This window comes from Silene latifolia, chromosome 9 (genome assembly GCF_048544455.1).
Source record: "Silene latifolia isolate original U9 population chromosome 9, ASM4854445v1, whole genome shotgun sequence".
NCBI lineage: Eukaryota > Viridiplantae > Streptophyta > Magnoliopsida > Caryophyllales > Caryophyllaceae > Silene > Silene latifolia.
Window position 1 is genome coordinate 109,500,789 of NC_133534.1, and position 12,999 is coordinate 109,513,787.

Here is a 12,999-nt window from a genome sequence, read left to right on the forward strand (position 1 = left end):
GCCCACTAACTTTAGCATGACGGATATCCCTAAGTTTAAAGGACATGAGAACCCTTTGAACCACATCCGCGCCTTCAAGGACTACATGTCTATCAAAGGCATCAAACTCGAGATGTTCTTAAGGATCTTTCCTTCATCTCTTGATACCATCCCAAAGCAATGGTTCTACACTTTAGATCATAAAAAGGTCGCTACTTGGGAAGACGCCGCGATCGAGTTCTCGAAACAATACGCGGATAATGCCGAGATCCAAGTCAACATGCGTACTCTAGAGGTTCTTACCCAAAATGACAAAGAAGGATTCACCGACTTCCTAAGTAGGTGGAGGAAGACTAGTACTCAACTAGTTGAACGCCCGGATGAGGCCACCCTCGTGGAAATGTTCGTGGATAATCTCAAGCCCATATATGCCAACCATTTGAGATATCAGAACATCAAGACCTTCAAGGACTTAACCGTACTAGGGACACGAATTGAAGATGACATCCGTAAAGGACTCTTGTCCAAAACGGTAGGTCGAGGATATCAAGGGTCCACAAGTCGTTCATACGGCTCTACTAGCAAGACCGACGAAGTTAACCTTCTCGAGCCATCCAAGAATACTAGCCCACCGAGGAAGTTCACAAACCTTGGGGATACGTACTCCAACGCTCTAAAAAGACTAATGAAGCAAGGTAAACTCCAACCCATTGGACCTACTCCCGAACCTGAAAAGAAGTCCAAATTCTGGGATGAAAACTCCTACTGTGAATACCATAGGGGCAAAGGGCACGACACAGAAAAATGCTACAAGTTGAAACACGTGCTTCAAGATATGATCGAAGATGGTCGACTCCCGATTCCACCAGGAGGTAAGCCCAACAACACTCAGAATCCTCTTGGAGTTCTAGTGATTACAGGTGACGAATCTACCTTAGATTGCTCACATCTCATTTCTCCCACCGAAAATGAAATTCATGCAATTGAGAAAGAAAGGCTCTACTCTACTATCTCCCCTACCATCTCCGACTTCATCGCATGGGCAAGGAGTGTAGATAGACAAGTGTGGGAACTAGAAAACATGGTAACGACCTTACGCGATCCCAATGCAACGCCTAAAGAACGTGTACCATTGATCTTCTCTCAAAATGCTACTATGCAAGAAGTAGTCGCCGTGGTTGATAAACTAGTCGATCAAATCATACGACTAGAAAGTAATATCATGAGAATGAAGGAACTAGCTGCAATCAATGGGGTTTGGGCCGATGACGATGAAGACGAATACCTCATTGAAAACTCCTTGGTCAAGGAAATAGTCCAAAATGGTGAGGACCAAGATGTGGATCACCTAACTCGTTCGGGTCGCCCATATCAAAGCACTACTCAAAACGGTCCAACCAATGTCATCACACCAAATGACAACGAAGATGACCCCACCGATCATTTGCTCAAGCAATTACGAGAAAACCAAGGTGATCTTTCGGTCGGCAACTAGTGGCAAGCTCATTTCCACATCGCCAAGCTTTACTGCAAGCTTTGGCCAAATTAAATGTAGCGCACAACTCTACTCCCGAAGATGTAGTCAACTTGGTCTTCCAAGAATCACCGAGGCTAAGTAATCCTATTACTTTCTCAGACGAAGACTTGCCACCTTTTGGCGCTAGTCACAACCTTGCTCTGTACATCACTGTCATTTGTCTAAAGAAGAATGTGCCAATGACTTTGGTAGATGATGGCTCCGCGATCAACGTCATACCCCTCAAAACGGCATACAAACTAGGCATGAAGGAGTCGGATTGGACTCCCACCAATCAAGGTGTACGCGCGTATGACGGTACACGACGAAAAGTAGTTGGACTTGCTAGCCTAACCATAGCCACGGGACCAATCGAATGAAAAGTTAACTTCCAAATAGTGGACATCGAAGCTTCATTCAACATACTTCTGGGAAGGCCCTGGATTCACGCTTCCAAAGCGGTAACATCCACCCTCCATCAAAAGATCAAGATCCCACTAAATGGCAAAGTTGTGACGATCACTTCGTCACCCATCAAGGCGATAATTGAGAAGCAATCAAACAACCAAGTCCTTGCGGATCCCATATACGAACTTGGGGGCTTCCAAAGTGTGAACGTCATAGAAAGTGAGTTGGCACCCTTGTACTATAATCCCTACTCCAACTTGGTGGTCAACCACATACTCAAGTCTCAAGGATACTTCCCTGGAATGCCTTTGAACCCAATTCGGAAGAACACCTTCGCACCATACAAGAAAGGCAACTCGACAAGGATACCACTTGGATTAGGATACAAACCCACAGCTGAAGAAGTTCTCGAAATGCTCGCTCAAGTCCAAAATCGCAAGTACGTGGGAGTCCAAATGAGGCCATATCTCCCCACTTTAAATGGATACTTCGTTCAAGAAGGAAGTTCAGAACTCTTTCATGGATTTCCCGAACCTTGGCATTATCTCGAGAGGAAGTTAGCCGGAATCGAGATCTTTCACGATTGCTACTTCATTCCTCCCGAAACGGTTCCTACCGTCAAAACCCGTCAAGCACCTTGCTTCGACGAACAAGTTGTTAGCCTCTTGTTTGGAGAGGACCGATTCATTAGGGCCGCGCAGGATGAGATCATTACTATGATACTTCAGGACGATCGCTTCAACTCCACCGCGTTGATCACAGAAATCGACACAAAGCAGCAGAAAGGATGGAGAAAATCTATCAAATGGACCAACAACCAAGGAAGACTCTTCAAGCTCACTACTGGAGAAGGAGAGATGTTCAAAGGAGAACCAGAAGACGACGAGTTCGAGTCGGAGTCGGAGTCGGAGTCAGAGTCGGAGTCTAGAGAAGTCATTAGAGAGTCTACTCCTGCTGTCATCCCCACTCCCTTCGTTTCTCCTAGCCTAGCATCGAGTAGTCGCGGTAGTTCGGGAATGCCCCATTATCGTTCCTTTGCCTTGTGACCATGGATCGGTTGGCTTCTTTGTTTCAACTTTACTCAAATCTTAATATGAATAAATCGGGTTCTGCTTACTCTCTGTGTTCTTTCGAGTGCAGTGCATTTTACGATGATGCGAGGATGACCAAGACCCAGACTTGACCGAAATACCTCCCTACGTAGCCAAAGAAATATTACGGGGAAGAGGAAGGGGGACCGTAATAGAGGATACCGAACCCATCAACGTAGGAACCGAATTAGAACCCAAAGAACTTAGGATAGGGACTACCTTGAGCTCTACGAAAAAGGGCCGATTTCATAGACCTCCTAAATGAATTCAAAGACGTTTTCGCTTGGTCCTACAAAGACATGCCAGGGATCGACAGGGATATCGCCGAACATAGGATTCCAATTAAGCCGGGTTTCAAACCCGTGAAACAGAAACTTCGACGAATGAGAACAGAATGGGCTCTAAAGATTAAGGAAGAAGTTGATAAGCAATTCAAAGCCGGGTTCATCAAAGTTTCCGAGTACTCACGATTTGGGTAGCCAACATAGTACCTGTGCCCAAAAAGGATGGGAGAATCCGTGTTTGTGTTGACTTCAGGGACCTAAACAAAGCAAGTCCGAAAGATGACTTCCCTTTACCTCACATTGACATATTGGTGGACAATACTGCAGACCACGCATCACTATCCTTCATGGATGGATATGCGGGTTATAACCAAATCAAGATGGCCATGGAAGATATGCACAAGACCGCTTTCGTCACCCAATGGGGAACCTATTGCTATACAGTAATGCCATTCGGATTGATCAACGCCGGAGCTACATACCAACGCATCGCAACTACACTCCTACATGACATGATGCACAAAGAAGTTGAGGTATATGTAGATGACATGATCGTCAAATCCAAAGAAAGAGAGGGGCACATTGCAAACCTTCGCAAGTTCTTCGCAAGGCTACGAAAGTACAACATGAGACTTAATCCTCAAAAATGCACATTCGGGGTAACATCCGGAAAACTCCTAGGATATGTCGTCAGCCAACGCGGTATAGAAATAGATCCCTCAAAAATCAAAGCTCTGATCGAAATGCCACAACCTCAAACAGAAAAAGAAGTCAGGGGATTCCTGGGAAAGGTACAATACATAAGTCGATTCATATCGAAACTTACCGTGATTTGCGAGCCTATCTTCAAGAAACTCAAGAAAACAGACCACACTATGTGGGATGATGATTGTCAAAAGGCGTTTGACCGAATCAAGGAGATATTGGCTAAACCACCAGTGCTCATGCCACCACAACGAGATCAACCTCTTGGTTTATATCTCACGAAGAATCGAAGCGCCATGGGTGCTATCTTTGGCTCAAACCATAGGAAGTGAAGAAAGAGCTATTTACTATCTAAGTAAGAAGTTCTTGGAATATGAGTGCAAATACTCGCAACTCGAAAAGACATACCTCGCTCTTGTGTGGGCAACGAAGAAGCTACGTCACTACATGCTTAGCTACTCCGTCAAGATATATTCCAAAATGGATCCAGTCAAATACCTCTTCGAGAAACCCGTCCTCAACGGACGTCTTGCAAGGTGGACTCTGATGCTCTCAGAATTCGACCTCAAATATGTGCCACTGAAAGTCATAAAAGGTCGCGCCGTCGCCGAATTCTTCGCAGAAAATCCTATCAACGACGCGCAAACCGTAGACACGTGGTCATTTCCCGACGAGGACATACTTCAAACAGACGTAGACTCGTGGGATCTATACTTTGATGGAGCATCAAACTTAAGAGGATTCGGAATAGGAGTGTTGCTCATTTCTCCTGAAGGTGAGCATACACCAATCGCTGTCAAACTCGACTTCGAGGTGACAAACAACGCTGCAGAGTATGAAGCTTGTCTCATTGGACTTCAAGCGGCAGTAAGCTTAGGCATCAAAAACCTCCGAGTACATGGGGATTCATCGCTGATCATCAACCAAGTTACAGGTTCCTGGAAAATCCGAAGCGAAAGCCTCGCACCCTATCAAGCTAGGATAGATCAAGTTGCTCAATTCTTTGATCACGTAACCTACTTACACCTACCTCGAGAGGAAAATCAATTTGCAGACGCTCTTGCGAAACTCGCATCTTTGATAAGTATACCAGATCACATGGTGGAAATGCCTTTGTGTATCGAACGACGGTCAGAGCCGGCTTATGTCCATCAAATCACCGATGAAGAAGAAATCGCACAGGAACCCTGGTTCCAAGCGATCCTGAATTTCAAGCTTAATGGTACCTATCCACCGGATATGGACAAAAGGGGACAACGTGCTATACGCCTACTAGCTTCCCAATACATCCTGATGCAAGGAGAATTATACAAAAGAACACCTCTTGGTGTAGTCCTACGTTGCCTTGATCATTCACAGGCACGAAAGGTGATGGAAGAAGTTCACGATAGAGAATGCGGTCCTCACATGAGTGGGCCCATGATGGCAAAGAAAATCACACGTTTAGGGTATTATTGGACCACCATGGAATCTGATTGCATCAAATACGTGAGACATTGCCACAACTGCCAAATCTTCGGGAATGTACAACACGTCCCTCCTTCGTTGCTATATACAATGACATCTCCTTGGCCATTTTCCGTATGGGGAATTGATATAATTGGGAAGATAACCCCAGCCGGAACAGGAGGTCACTGTTTCATTCTAGTAGCGATTGACTATTTCACCAAGTGGGTAGAAGCGGCTTCTTACACTGCTCTTACGGCTAAAAATGTGACAAAATTCATACAAAACAACATCATCTGTCGATATGGTTGCCCACATGAGATCATCAGCGATAACGGGTCACACTTCCAAGCCGAAACCGAGCAATTGCTAGCCAAATATAAAATTAAGCATCACCACTCTTCGCCCTATAGACCACAGACTAACGGCGCAGTAGAAGCGGCAAACAAGAACGTTGTCACAATTCTCAAGAAAATGACTGACAACTATAGAGATTGGCCAAGTAAGATACCTTTTGCTTTATGGGGATATCGTACATCAGTTAGGACGCCCACTGGGGCTACCCCTTTCTATTTGACCTACGGCATGGAGGCCGTACAACTAGTCGAGCTAGAAATACCATCCTTGCGTATTCTACTCGAAAGTCAAATCCCTGAAGCCGATTGGAAGAGGGATAGATACGAAGAACTCATCCTCCTGGATGAACGTAGGCTACGCGCCTTACATAATGTCCAAACATATCAAGCACGTATCAAACGAGCTTTCAACAAAAGGGTTAGGCCAAGAAACATCAAAGAAGGAGACTTAGTACTCAAATCGGTTAGAGCTCTTTTACCCGTCGACCCAAGGGGAAAATTCAAACCTAATTGGGCCGGACCATACCTAGTCAAATCCATACTCCCAGGCGGTGCGGTTAGGATCACAAACCTAGATGGGAATGAGTTTTCGAACCCCACAAACCTCGACCAACTGAAACGATACTATGTCTAGAATAGGACAAAAAAACGCGCCTCGCGTAAACCCATGTGTCGCTCTTGTGGCACTAAATAAATGGCACTAAATAAACGGCCCCTGGCCAAGCTGAAATAAGCTAAGTGTCACTATGCTCTTGCATCTTGACTAGACTATCATCCTCATATCATCGAATAAACTAAATTCGCACCTTAAGAACAAAAGCTCATGCTTATTTTCTATGTTCATTACAAGCTCTTGCTTCGAACAATTATTCTTTTACATTTACTCGAACTACGCGCAAGGGTTTGATTTTGCTTTTTTAAGTGAATACGTAGGCAATCCTTCACCGGATTCAACCCAATATACCTAAAATGTAAATAGAGGGACATTTGCATTGCATTTGAAATTCGACAAGAATAATAAAAGAAAATCACAGCGGTTTCTTAACCATTAAACCTTTTTATTCCATTCATTTTCTAATAATAATAATACGTTACATAATAAAAAAATAGAATAGGCTAGGATTCTAAAAATCCCTCCCTTTTATTACAATAATAATAATAATAATACTCAAATAATAAAAAAAGAGAGACTCGGGCTATTCCTCCATCTTCCCCTTGCCCTTGTCATTCTTATCATACTTCTTGTCACGACCTCGAGCCGGGCGCTCTTGCACCACTTCAGACCTAATCACCAACGGTCTTTCTCGAGGTCTGACTCTTCCGTTCTTGCCAGCCACCATTTCCGCAACAGGAGTAGTCTTTGATTTCTTCGAAGGATGAATGACCTGAAATCCAGCTTCTTCTTCTCCTTCTGTCAGATGCTTCTCCTTCTCTTTCTCTCCCTCGCGCACCACCGTAGTCAACAGGCTCGCGTTTCCTCGATCTCTCGCGTTCTTCCGAAGTTGCGGCCTTTCTCCACCTCGGATAGGAATCGACACCCACAAAGCATTGGCGGAGAAGCTCAAGAACCACATGTTCCTTTGGGCCCATTTGATAGCCCACTCTCTTCGGCTCTCGGTGGTAAGCGCTACAGCAGTCTGCGGAACGGTATCAAGCCTCGGGATAGTCTGCTTCAGCCCGACTTGCCTCATCAATCTCTCCGGAAAGATGCATACCATGAACTCCAATCCCGGAATGCGCACGGACCTAGTGGGATCCAAAGAAGACACTCCGTGTGGACTTGAGATGCCACCACGGTACAACCCATCTAATCAACGGGCCATCATCACTCTTGACTTGTTCTTCCAATAGTCACGGACCGGGTGAAGTCCACCATGTACAACCGCGTCCTCATCGCAATCATACGGGAATGATAGGAAAGTGCATGAACTGGGGGCTCGAGCAGTCGGAGCCGTTCCATAAGCCAAACCTACCAAAAGCAGGTATTAGACACCCACCCAAAGAAAAAAAAACGAAAAAAAAAAACGAAAAAAAACGAAAAAAAAAAAAAAAAAAAAAAAAAAAAACGAAAAAAAAGAAAGGGTGTCTTTTTACCTGTAAGATGACGGGACTCCCCAAAAGTGGAAGATCGCGGTTGGATTTCCTATTGTCCAAACCCAAGATAATCTCCCCTAAGCACAAGCAAGTGGGCTCTGCAGACTCCATTTGCTCGATAAGACCCAAAAGACGGGGATCACCTCGCAAATCCTCATCAACGTGTCCATGAAAGACATACACATGCAGCAAACAGAAGCCAAAGGCTCTCCTCCTAGCAACATAAGAGACTGTGGGGTCAGCTCTGTTGATGAATCGGTCTACAAAGTCCAGCATTCTCACGCCTTTCGGGGTGACCAAGCGATCCACCTCGAGCCTAGTCAATCCGAGCAAGTCTCTGAATTTGGTCTTATACCCTTGTGAAGTGGAAGGAATAGCGGGTAAGTGCTCGGGATCCCACCCACCAATAACAGCAATTTCCTCCGGAAAAGGACAAATATCACCACCTGGGAACGCGAAAGCATGACAATTTGGGTCCCAGTAGTCAAGGCAAGCATCCAAGAATGGTTTTACAACCTTAATGAGTTTCAAACTCAATAGAGACCCAAGGTTATGAGCACCCATATCGTGTTTCTCAACATTCGAAAATTCATTAGTCCATTCCTTCAAGCGGATCTCCAAAGTATTCATGATGACAAATTTTCTCTTGAAAATTTATTTTGGGAGTTTTTTATGAGATTAACGGAGACAAGACGGAAGATTTATATGATTTAAAGCTTCGCCGACGCTTCTATTTATACTAATTGCTTTGTTTCCAAAATCCGCCGGGGAGAGACAAGCTTGGGAACAGCGCACTCTGCTGCGCCTATTCAAAGCGACGCGACTCATCTTTGCGCCTCTTCCCCAGGCTAACTCTCTGTGATTTCCGCGTTTGGATCTTTCCTAATTCTATAACGAATAATTTCCTATTCCTACGGGATTTTATTTTGGTAAATACGAGCAGTTTACCATGTTTCAACCTTCCTAAATTCGCGGGCACGCATTTCGAGGCGACGTCGACATCTTCGCCATTGTCGTCGCACTTATTTCTTCTTTTTTATTTTTATTTTTATTTTAATTCATTTATTTATTCTTAGGAAATAAAATTTCATTTTAATTAAATTTCATAAATTTCATTTTAATTTCATTTTTTTTAGGAAATAATTCTCTTTTGTTTTCGTTTCAACATTTTCACTTCTACACTTACAGATTTCTATTTTTCTTTTTTTTAGGGGGTAACCCTCCCTACTGTCCGGTCATTTCCGACAAAATTTTTGCTTTTTTGCATTTTTCGTCTCTTTTTGAGTCTCTTTTTGCGCTAATTAAGGCCATGTGTATAAAATGTATGTTTTGCGTGATTTCCATGTAAATTTCGGCAGCATGACGGCGTAAACCGTTGTCTACCAAACCTGTTCAAGAACTAACCTGCAGGTACAAGCGACACAACCCAGCAGCAAAGGCACTCAGGCCATCATATATACAAATGTACAAGCAAACTGGGGGCTTGCGCCCCGAACCAAATCCAAAGTCCAAGCAAACTGGGGGCTTGCGCCCCGAACAAGTCCGAAAATGTTCAAAATCAAATGTCCAAATGTACAAGTCTACAAAACTACGCAGAACTACTGCTGGGCACCCTCCAACTCAGCAACCCTCGCCATAAGAGCAGCAATCTCGGCGTCCCGAAACTCGAGCTCCCTCGACAAGCGAGCCGTCTCCTCCCGAGACTGGGTCAACTCTCGCTCCAGCTCGCGGTTACCCTGTAAACAACAAATTGGCTCATGTCAATCAAAACAAAACTGAAAATCAAAAAATCAAAAGAAAGCAAACGAGGTTCGTACCTGACGACCTCGACCACCGACGAGTGCCTCGATGGCGGTAGCTCGTAGCCGGTTGGCCACCCTCCAAAGTGCCACGAACCGAGATGGCGCGACCTGCATTTCAAAAGGAATTCTCAGTAAATTGAACAAGTTCAATCAAATGTGTTCTTACACGAAAGGTATATAAGCCGGAGGCTCACCCTCGAATCGAGATCTTTGCCGTCGTCAGGCCAAAGATCCGTCACGCCTACGTCAAAGTCACGCAACTCGGAGATCGTCGTCCTCCCAGTCGCGTCAGTGTACTCAAGGGTCTCGGGGTACACTGGGGGCTCGATGCCCGCCGCCTCAACCTCCTGCAAAGACAAATAGCTCTCATCAATCGATGATCTTTCATCGTAATTCCCGAAATCAAATCAAGAAAAATAAAGGATACTCACCACTACTGGCCAATACGCCAACCTCCCGTAAAGGAACGCCGAGTAATCCTCGCCAGGCAGAAGAAGGTCGTCGCCACTGGCACCAGCCAGGTCCGCCTCCCTCTCAGCCTCAGAAGGCTCCCTGAACATCGTCCTCGGAGGGTCAATGGGAACCGTCAACGCACCCGAGAGCACCGACGAGCCAAACGCTCGCCCGGATACCACACGGGACCCATCGACGTCCACAACAAGCGGCCGACTCGGGCTCCTAGGTCGAAGGACCTCGGCGACAAAAGGAGGCGCTCCAGCGTACTCCGCCCAAGGTCCGGGGCAGGCACCTGCGACAAGATAAGGCAAAGATCATTCCTATGATCAAATAGAAGCAAAGTACGAGAGATGTAAATACGAGTGGGATACTCACGCTGCTCAGCTGAAGGGCATTCACATCCCGCGGTAGACATTATGAGAAGAGCGCTTGCTCTTCGTCCTGCACATCACCCAATCCCTCACCACGGGATAGGCCTTCTCCAGCGGCTCTGTCCTCTTCGGAGCGAGGCTCGGGAAGTAAGAGTACACCCATGCCTATAAAACAAGATAATCAATAACGATCTTTCGTGATTCGATAAGGAAAGGAATTTACTTTGGTCTAAGGGAAGGTTCATACCTCCAACAGTAGTCCAGGTCCGACAGCGCCAGGAGAAGTCCCCTTCTCCATCAACTCCGGACGAACCATGGCCCTCATGAAGCGAATGAGGACCGCAAAACCAAAGATGACCCGGTCCCAACGCCCTAGGGAACTCGGGTCGAAAGAAAGGGAAGAAGCTTCGTCGATAGCCTCTCGCCCTTGTCTCCGAGGTAAATCGAAGACAAGAACCACCAAAGCCACAGACGAGCCCTCTGCTCAGCTGTACAAGGAGGAGGAGCAGTCTCTCTCCCATCGATCGTCACCAACTCCGGGGTCTTCCCCGCAAAGTAGTCTCGGACATAGGTACTAGGTACCAAGCCCTAAGATCGCATGTGACCTTCGGCGACAGTTCCACCGATCAATCTCCTCACCTCGGCCGAATCCGCTCTCATAGAGTCTCCGCCACACCATCTCCTCGGTCCCGCACGGCACGGAGGGAAATCATGCCGTAGTCCTCCGAGTAACTCCCACCTCACCAAAAGGCGGGTGAAACGTGGAAGTCGTGTCCCAGAATCGATCCAAGAAAGCGCGGACCAGGCTAAGGTTGGCCCGCAACTTCCTCTTCACGATATCCCTCCGGACCGAACCGGAGGACCAAACGCTCCACGCTCGATCATGGCCCTCTCCTCCTCCGCCGACACCGCTCGTAGTGCTCCATCATTTGTCGTATAACCCGAGAACGACCTGATGTTCCCGGCCTCCTATAATGATTTGAAACAAAGCTATCTTTAGTTTTGAATGAAATTTGCAAGAAGTTTGGATAAAAAGAATGAAAGAGAATAGGTGATGAGTAGTGAATTCTTATTTACCAAGCTCTTCACCATCCTGTAGGACAGGTGACCCTCTGCAGCCCACACAAGGTACCTACTCTCCCAGGTCTCAGCCCACGCAGGAGCTCCCCTCAGCTGACGACCTCCTCGCCTGACGTTGGCCCGTCTCGGGGCCTCCTCCTCCTCCACCTCCTCGTGTGCCTCGTCTCCAGTGGCCATCACCGCGTCGGTGAAAGCCTGCTCCAAAGCCTCCTCAACCGCACTAGCGTCTATCTCCATGGGAGTCCTCCCAGAAGAAGAAGCCTCATCACCTGCGAGATTAAAGTAAATTTAGGCCGCGTCACTTGACGACAAGCCTTGATTGAGAAGTTTTCGAGCCTTCAAGGCCCTGAAAGCTGTCCTTTCTGGCCATCTTTGGCCATATTCCCGCCAACCCGATCACTCATGTGATAAATTTGGTCAAGTCAAGTCTAAGTCAAAGCCTAGTCCCGGGATCGAGTCGAAAATTCGGCAGCATTTCGTTATAACGGCGATTATGCCCTAGAAAGGTGCCCTGAAAAAGTTGTCACAAGCCAAAATTTCGAAATGACAGGAAATTTACCCATCATCCGAGGATCCCAAATATCAAATTTCATCGCCAATGGACAATCCTAAGGCTATTTTCGAAGCAATTTACGGTTCAGCTGTAAAACCGTCTCAAAATTCGCTCAAGGGCTCAAAACTCGATGAAAATTCGAAGTAAATACATGGTTATGTTCCTAACATTGCCTACTATCCATTTCTAGCATTAATTTGGCAAAGCAAATTCGTTTGGGGGAAAAGCCCCAAATTTTCGATCCAAGGGGTCGAAAACCCTAGTTCTTGCGGCTCGAAATTCGACAAATACGGATGATTAATGCAAGATTAAGACACATACCTCGATTAGTCATATTTCAAGCAAGCTTTTGAATCCAACCTCGACGGAAATGTTGAAGATTTGAGAGAGAAATTGAAGGAATTAAGTTTCGAAATAATGAACATAAACCTTCTGATTTCGCGTTTTTACGCGGAAATTGCCAATTTGGGGAAAAGACGCAGCAGGTGCTGCGCCTCTTCCAAGGGACGCAGCTCTTGCTGCGCCTCTTCCCTGTGTTCCCTCCATACGAATTTTCAAAAATTCGTTATGAGTTCGTTATTTGTGGGCCCATCTTTGGTGCGCCTCTTCTTCAACGCTATTGTGTTCTTTTGGTCCGTTTCGACGATTTTCTTTCGTTCCGGTCCGCGTTTTATCCTACGCGACAGTATTTTGCAGTATTGTCCAAATTCATTTTATCCCGCGCAGCAGTATTTTGCAGTATTGCTCAATTTATTTTGTCCGGCGCAGTAGTATTTTGCAGTACTGCTCACTCAGGATTTCTTCCACGACGATCGAGATGTTCCTTGTCGTCGATATATTCCCCAGCAAGAGTTCGCT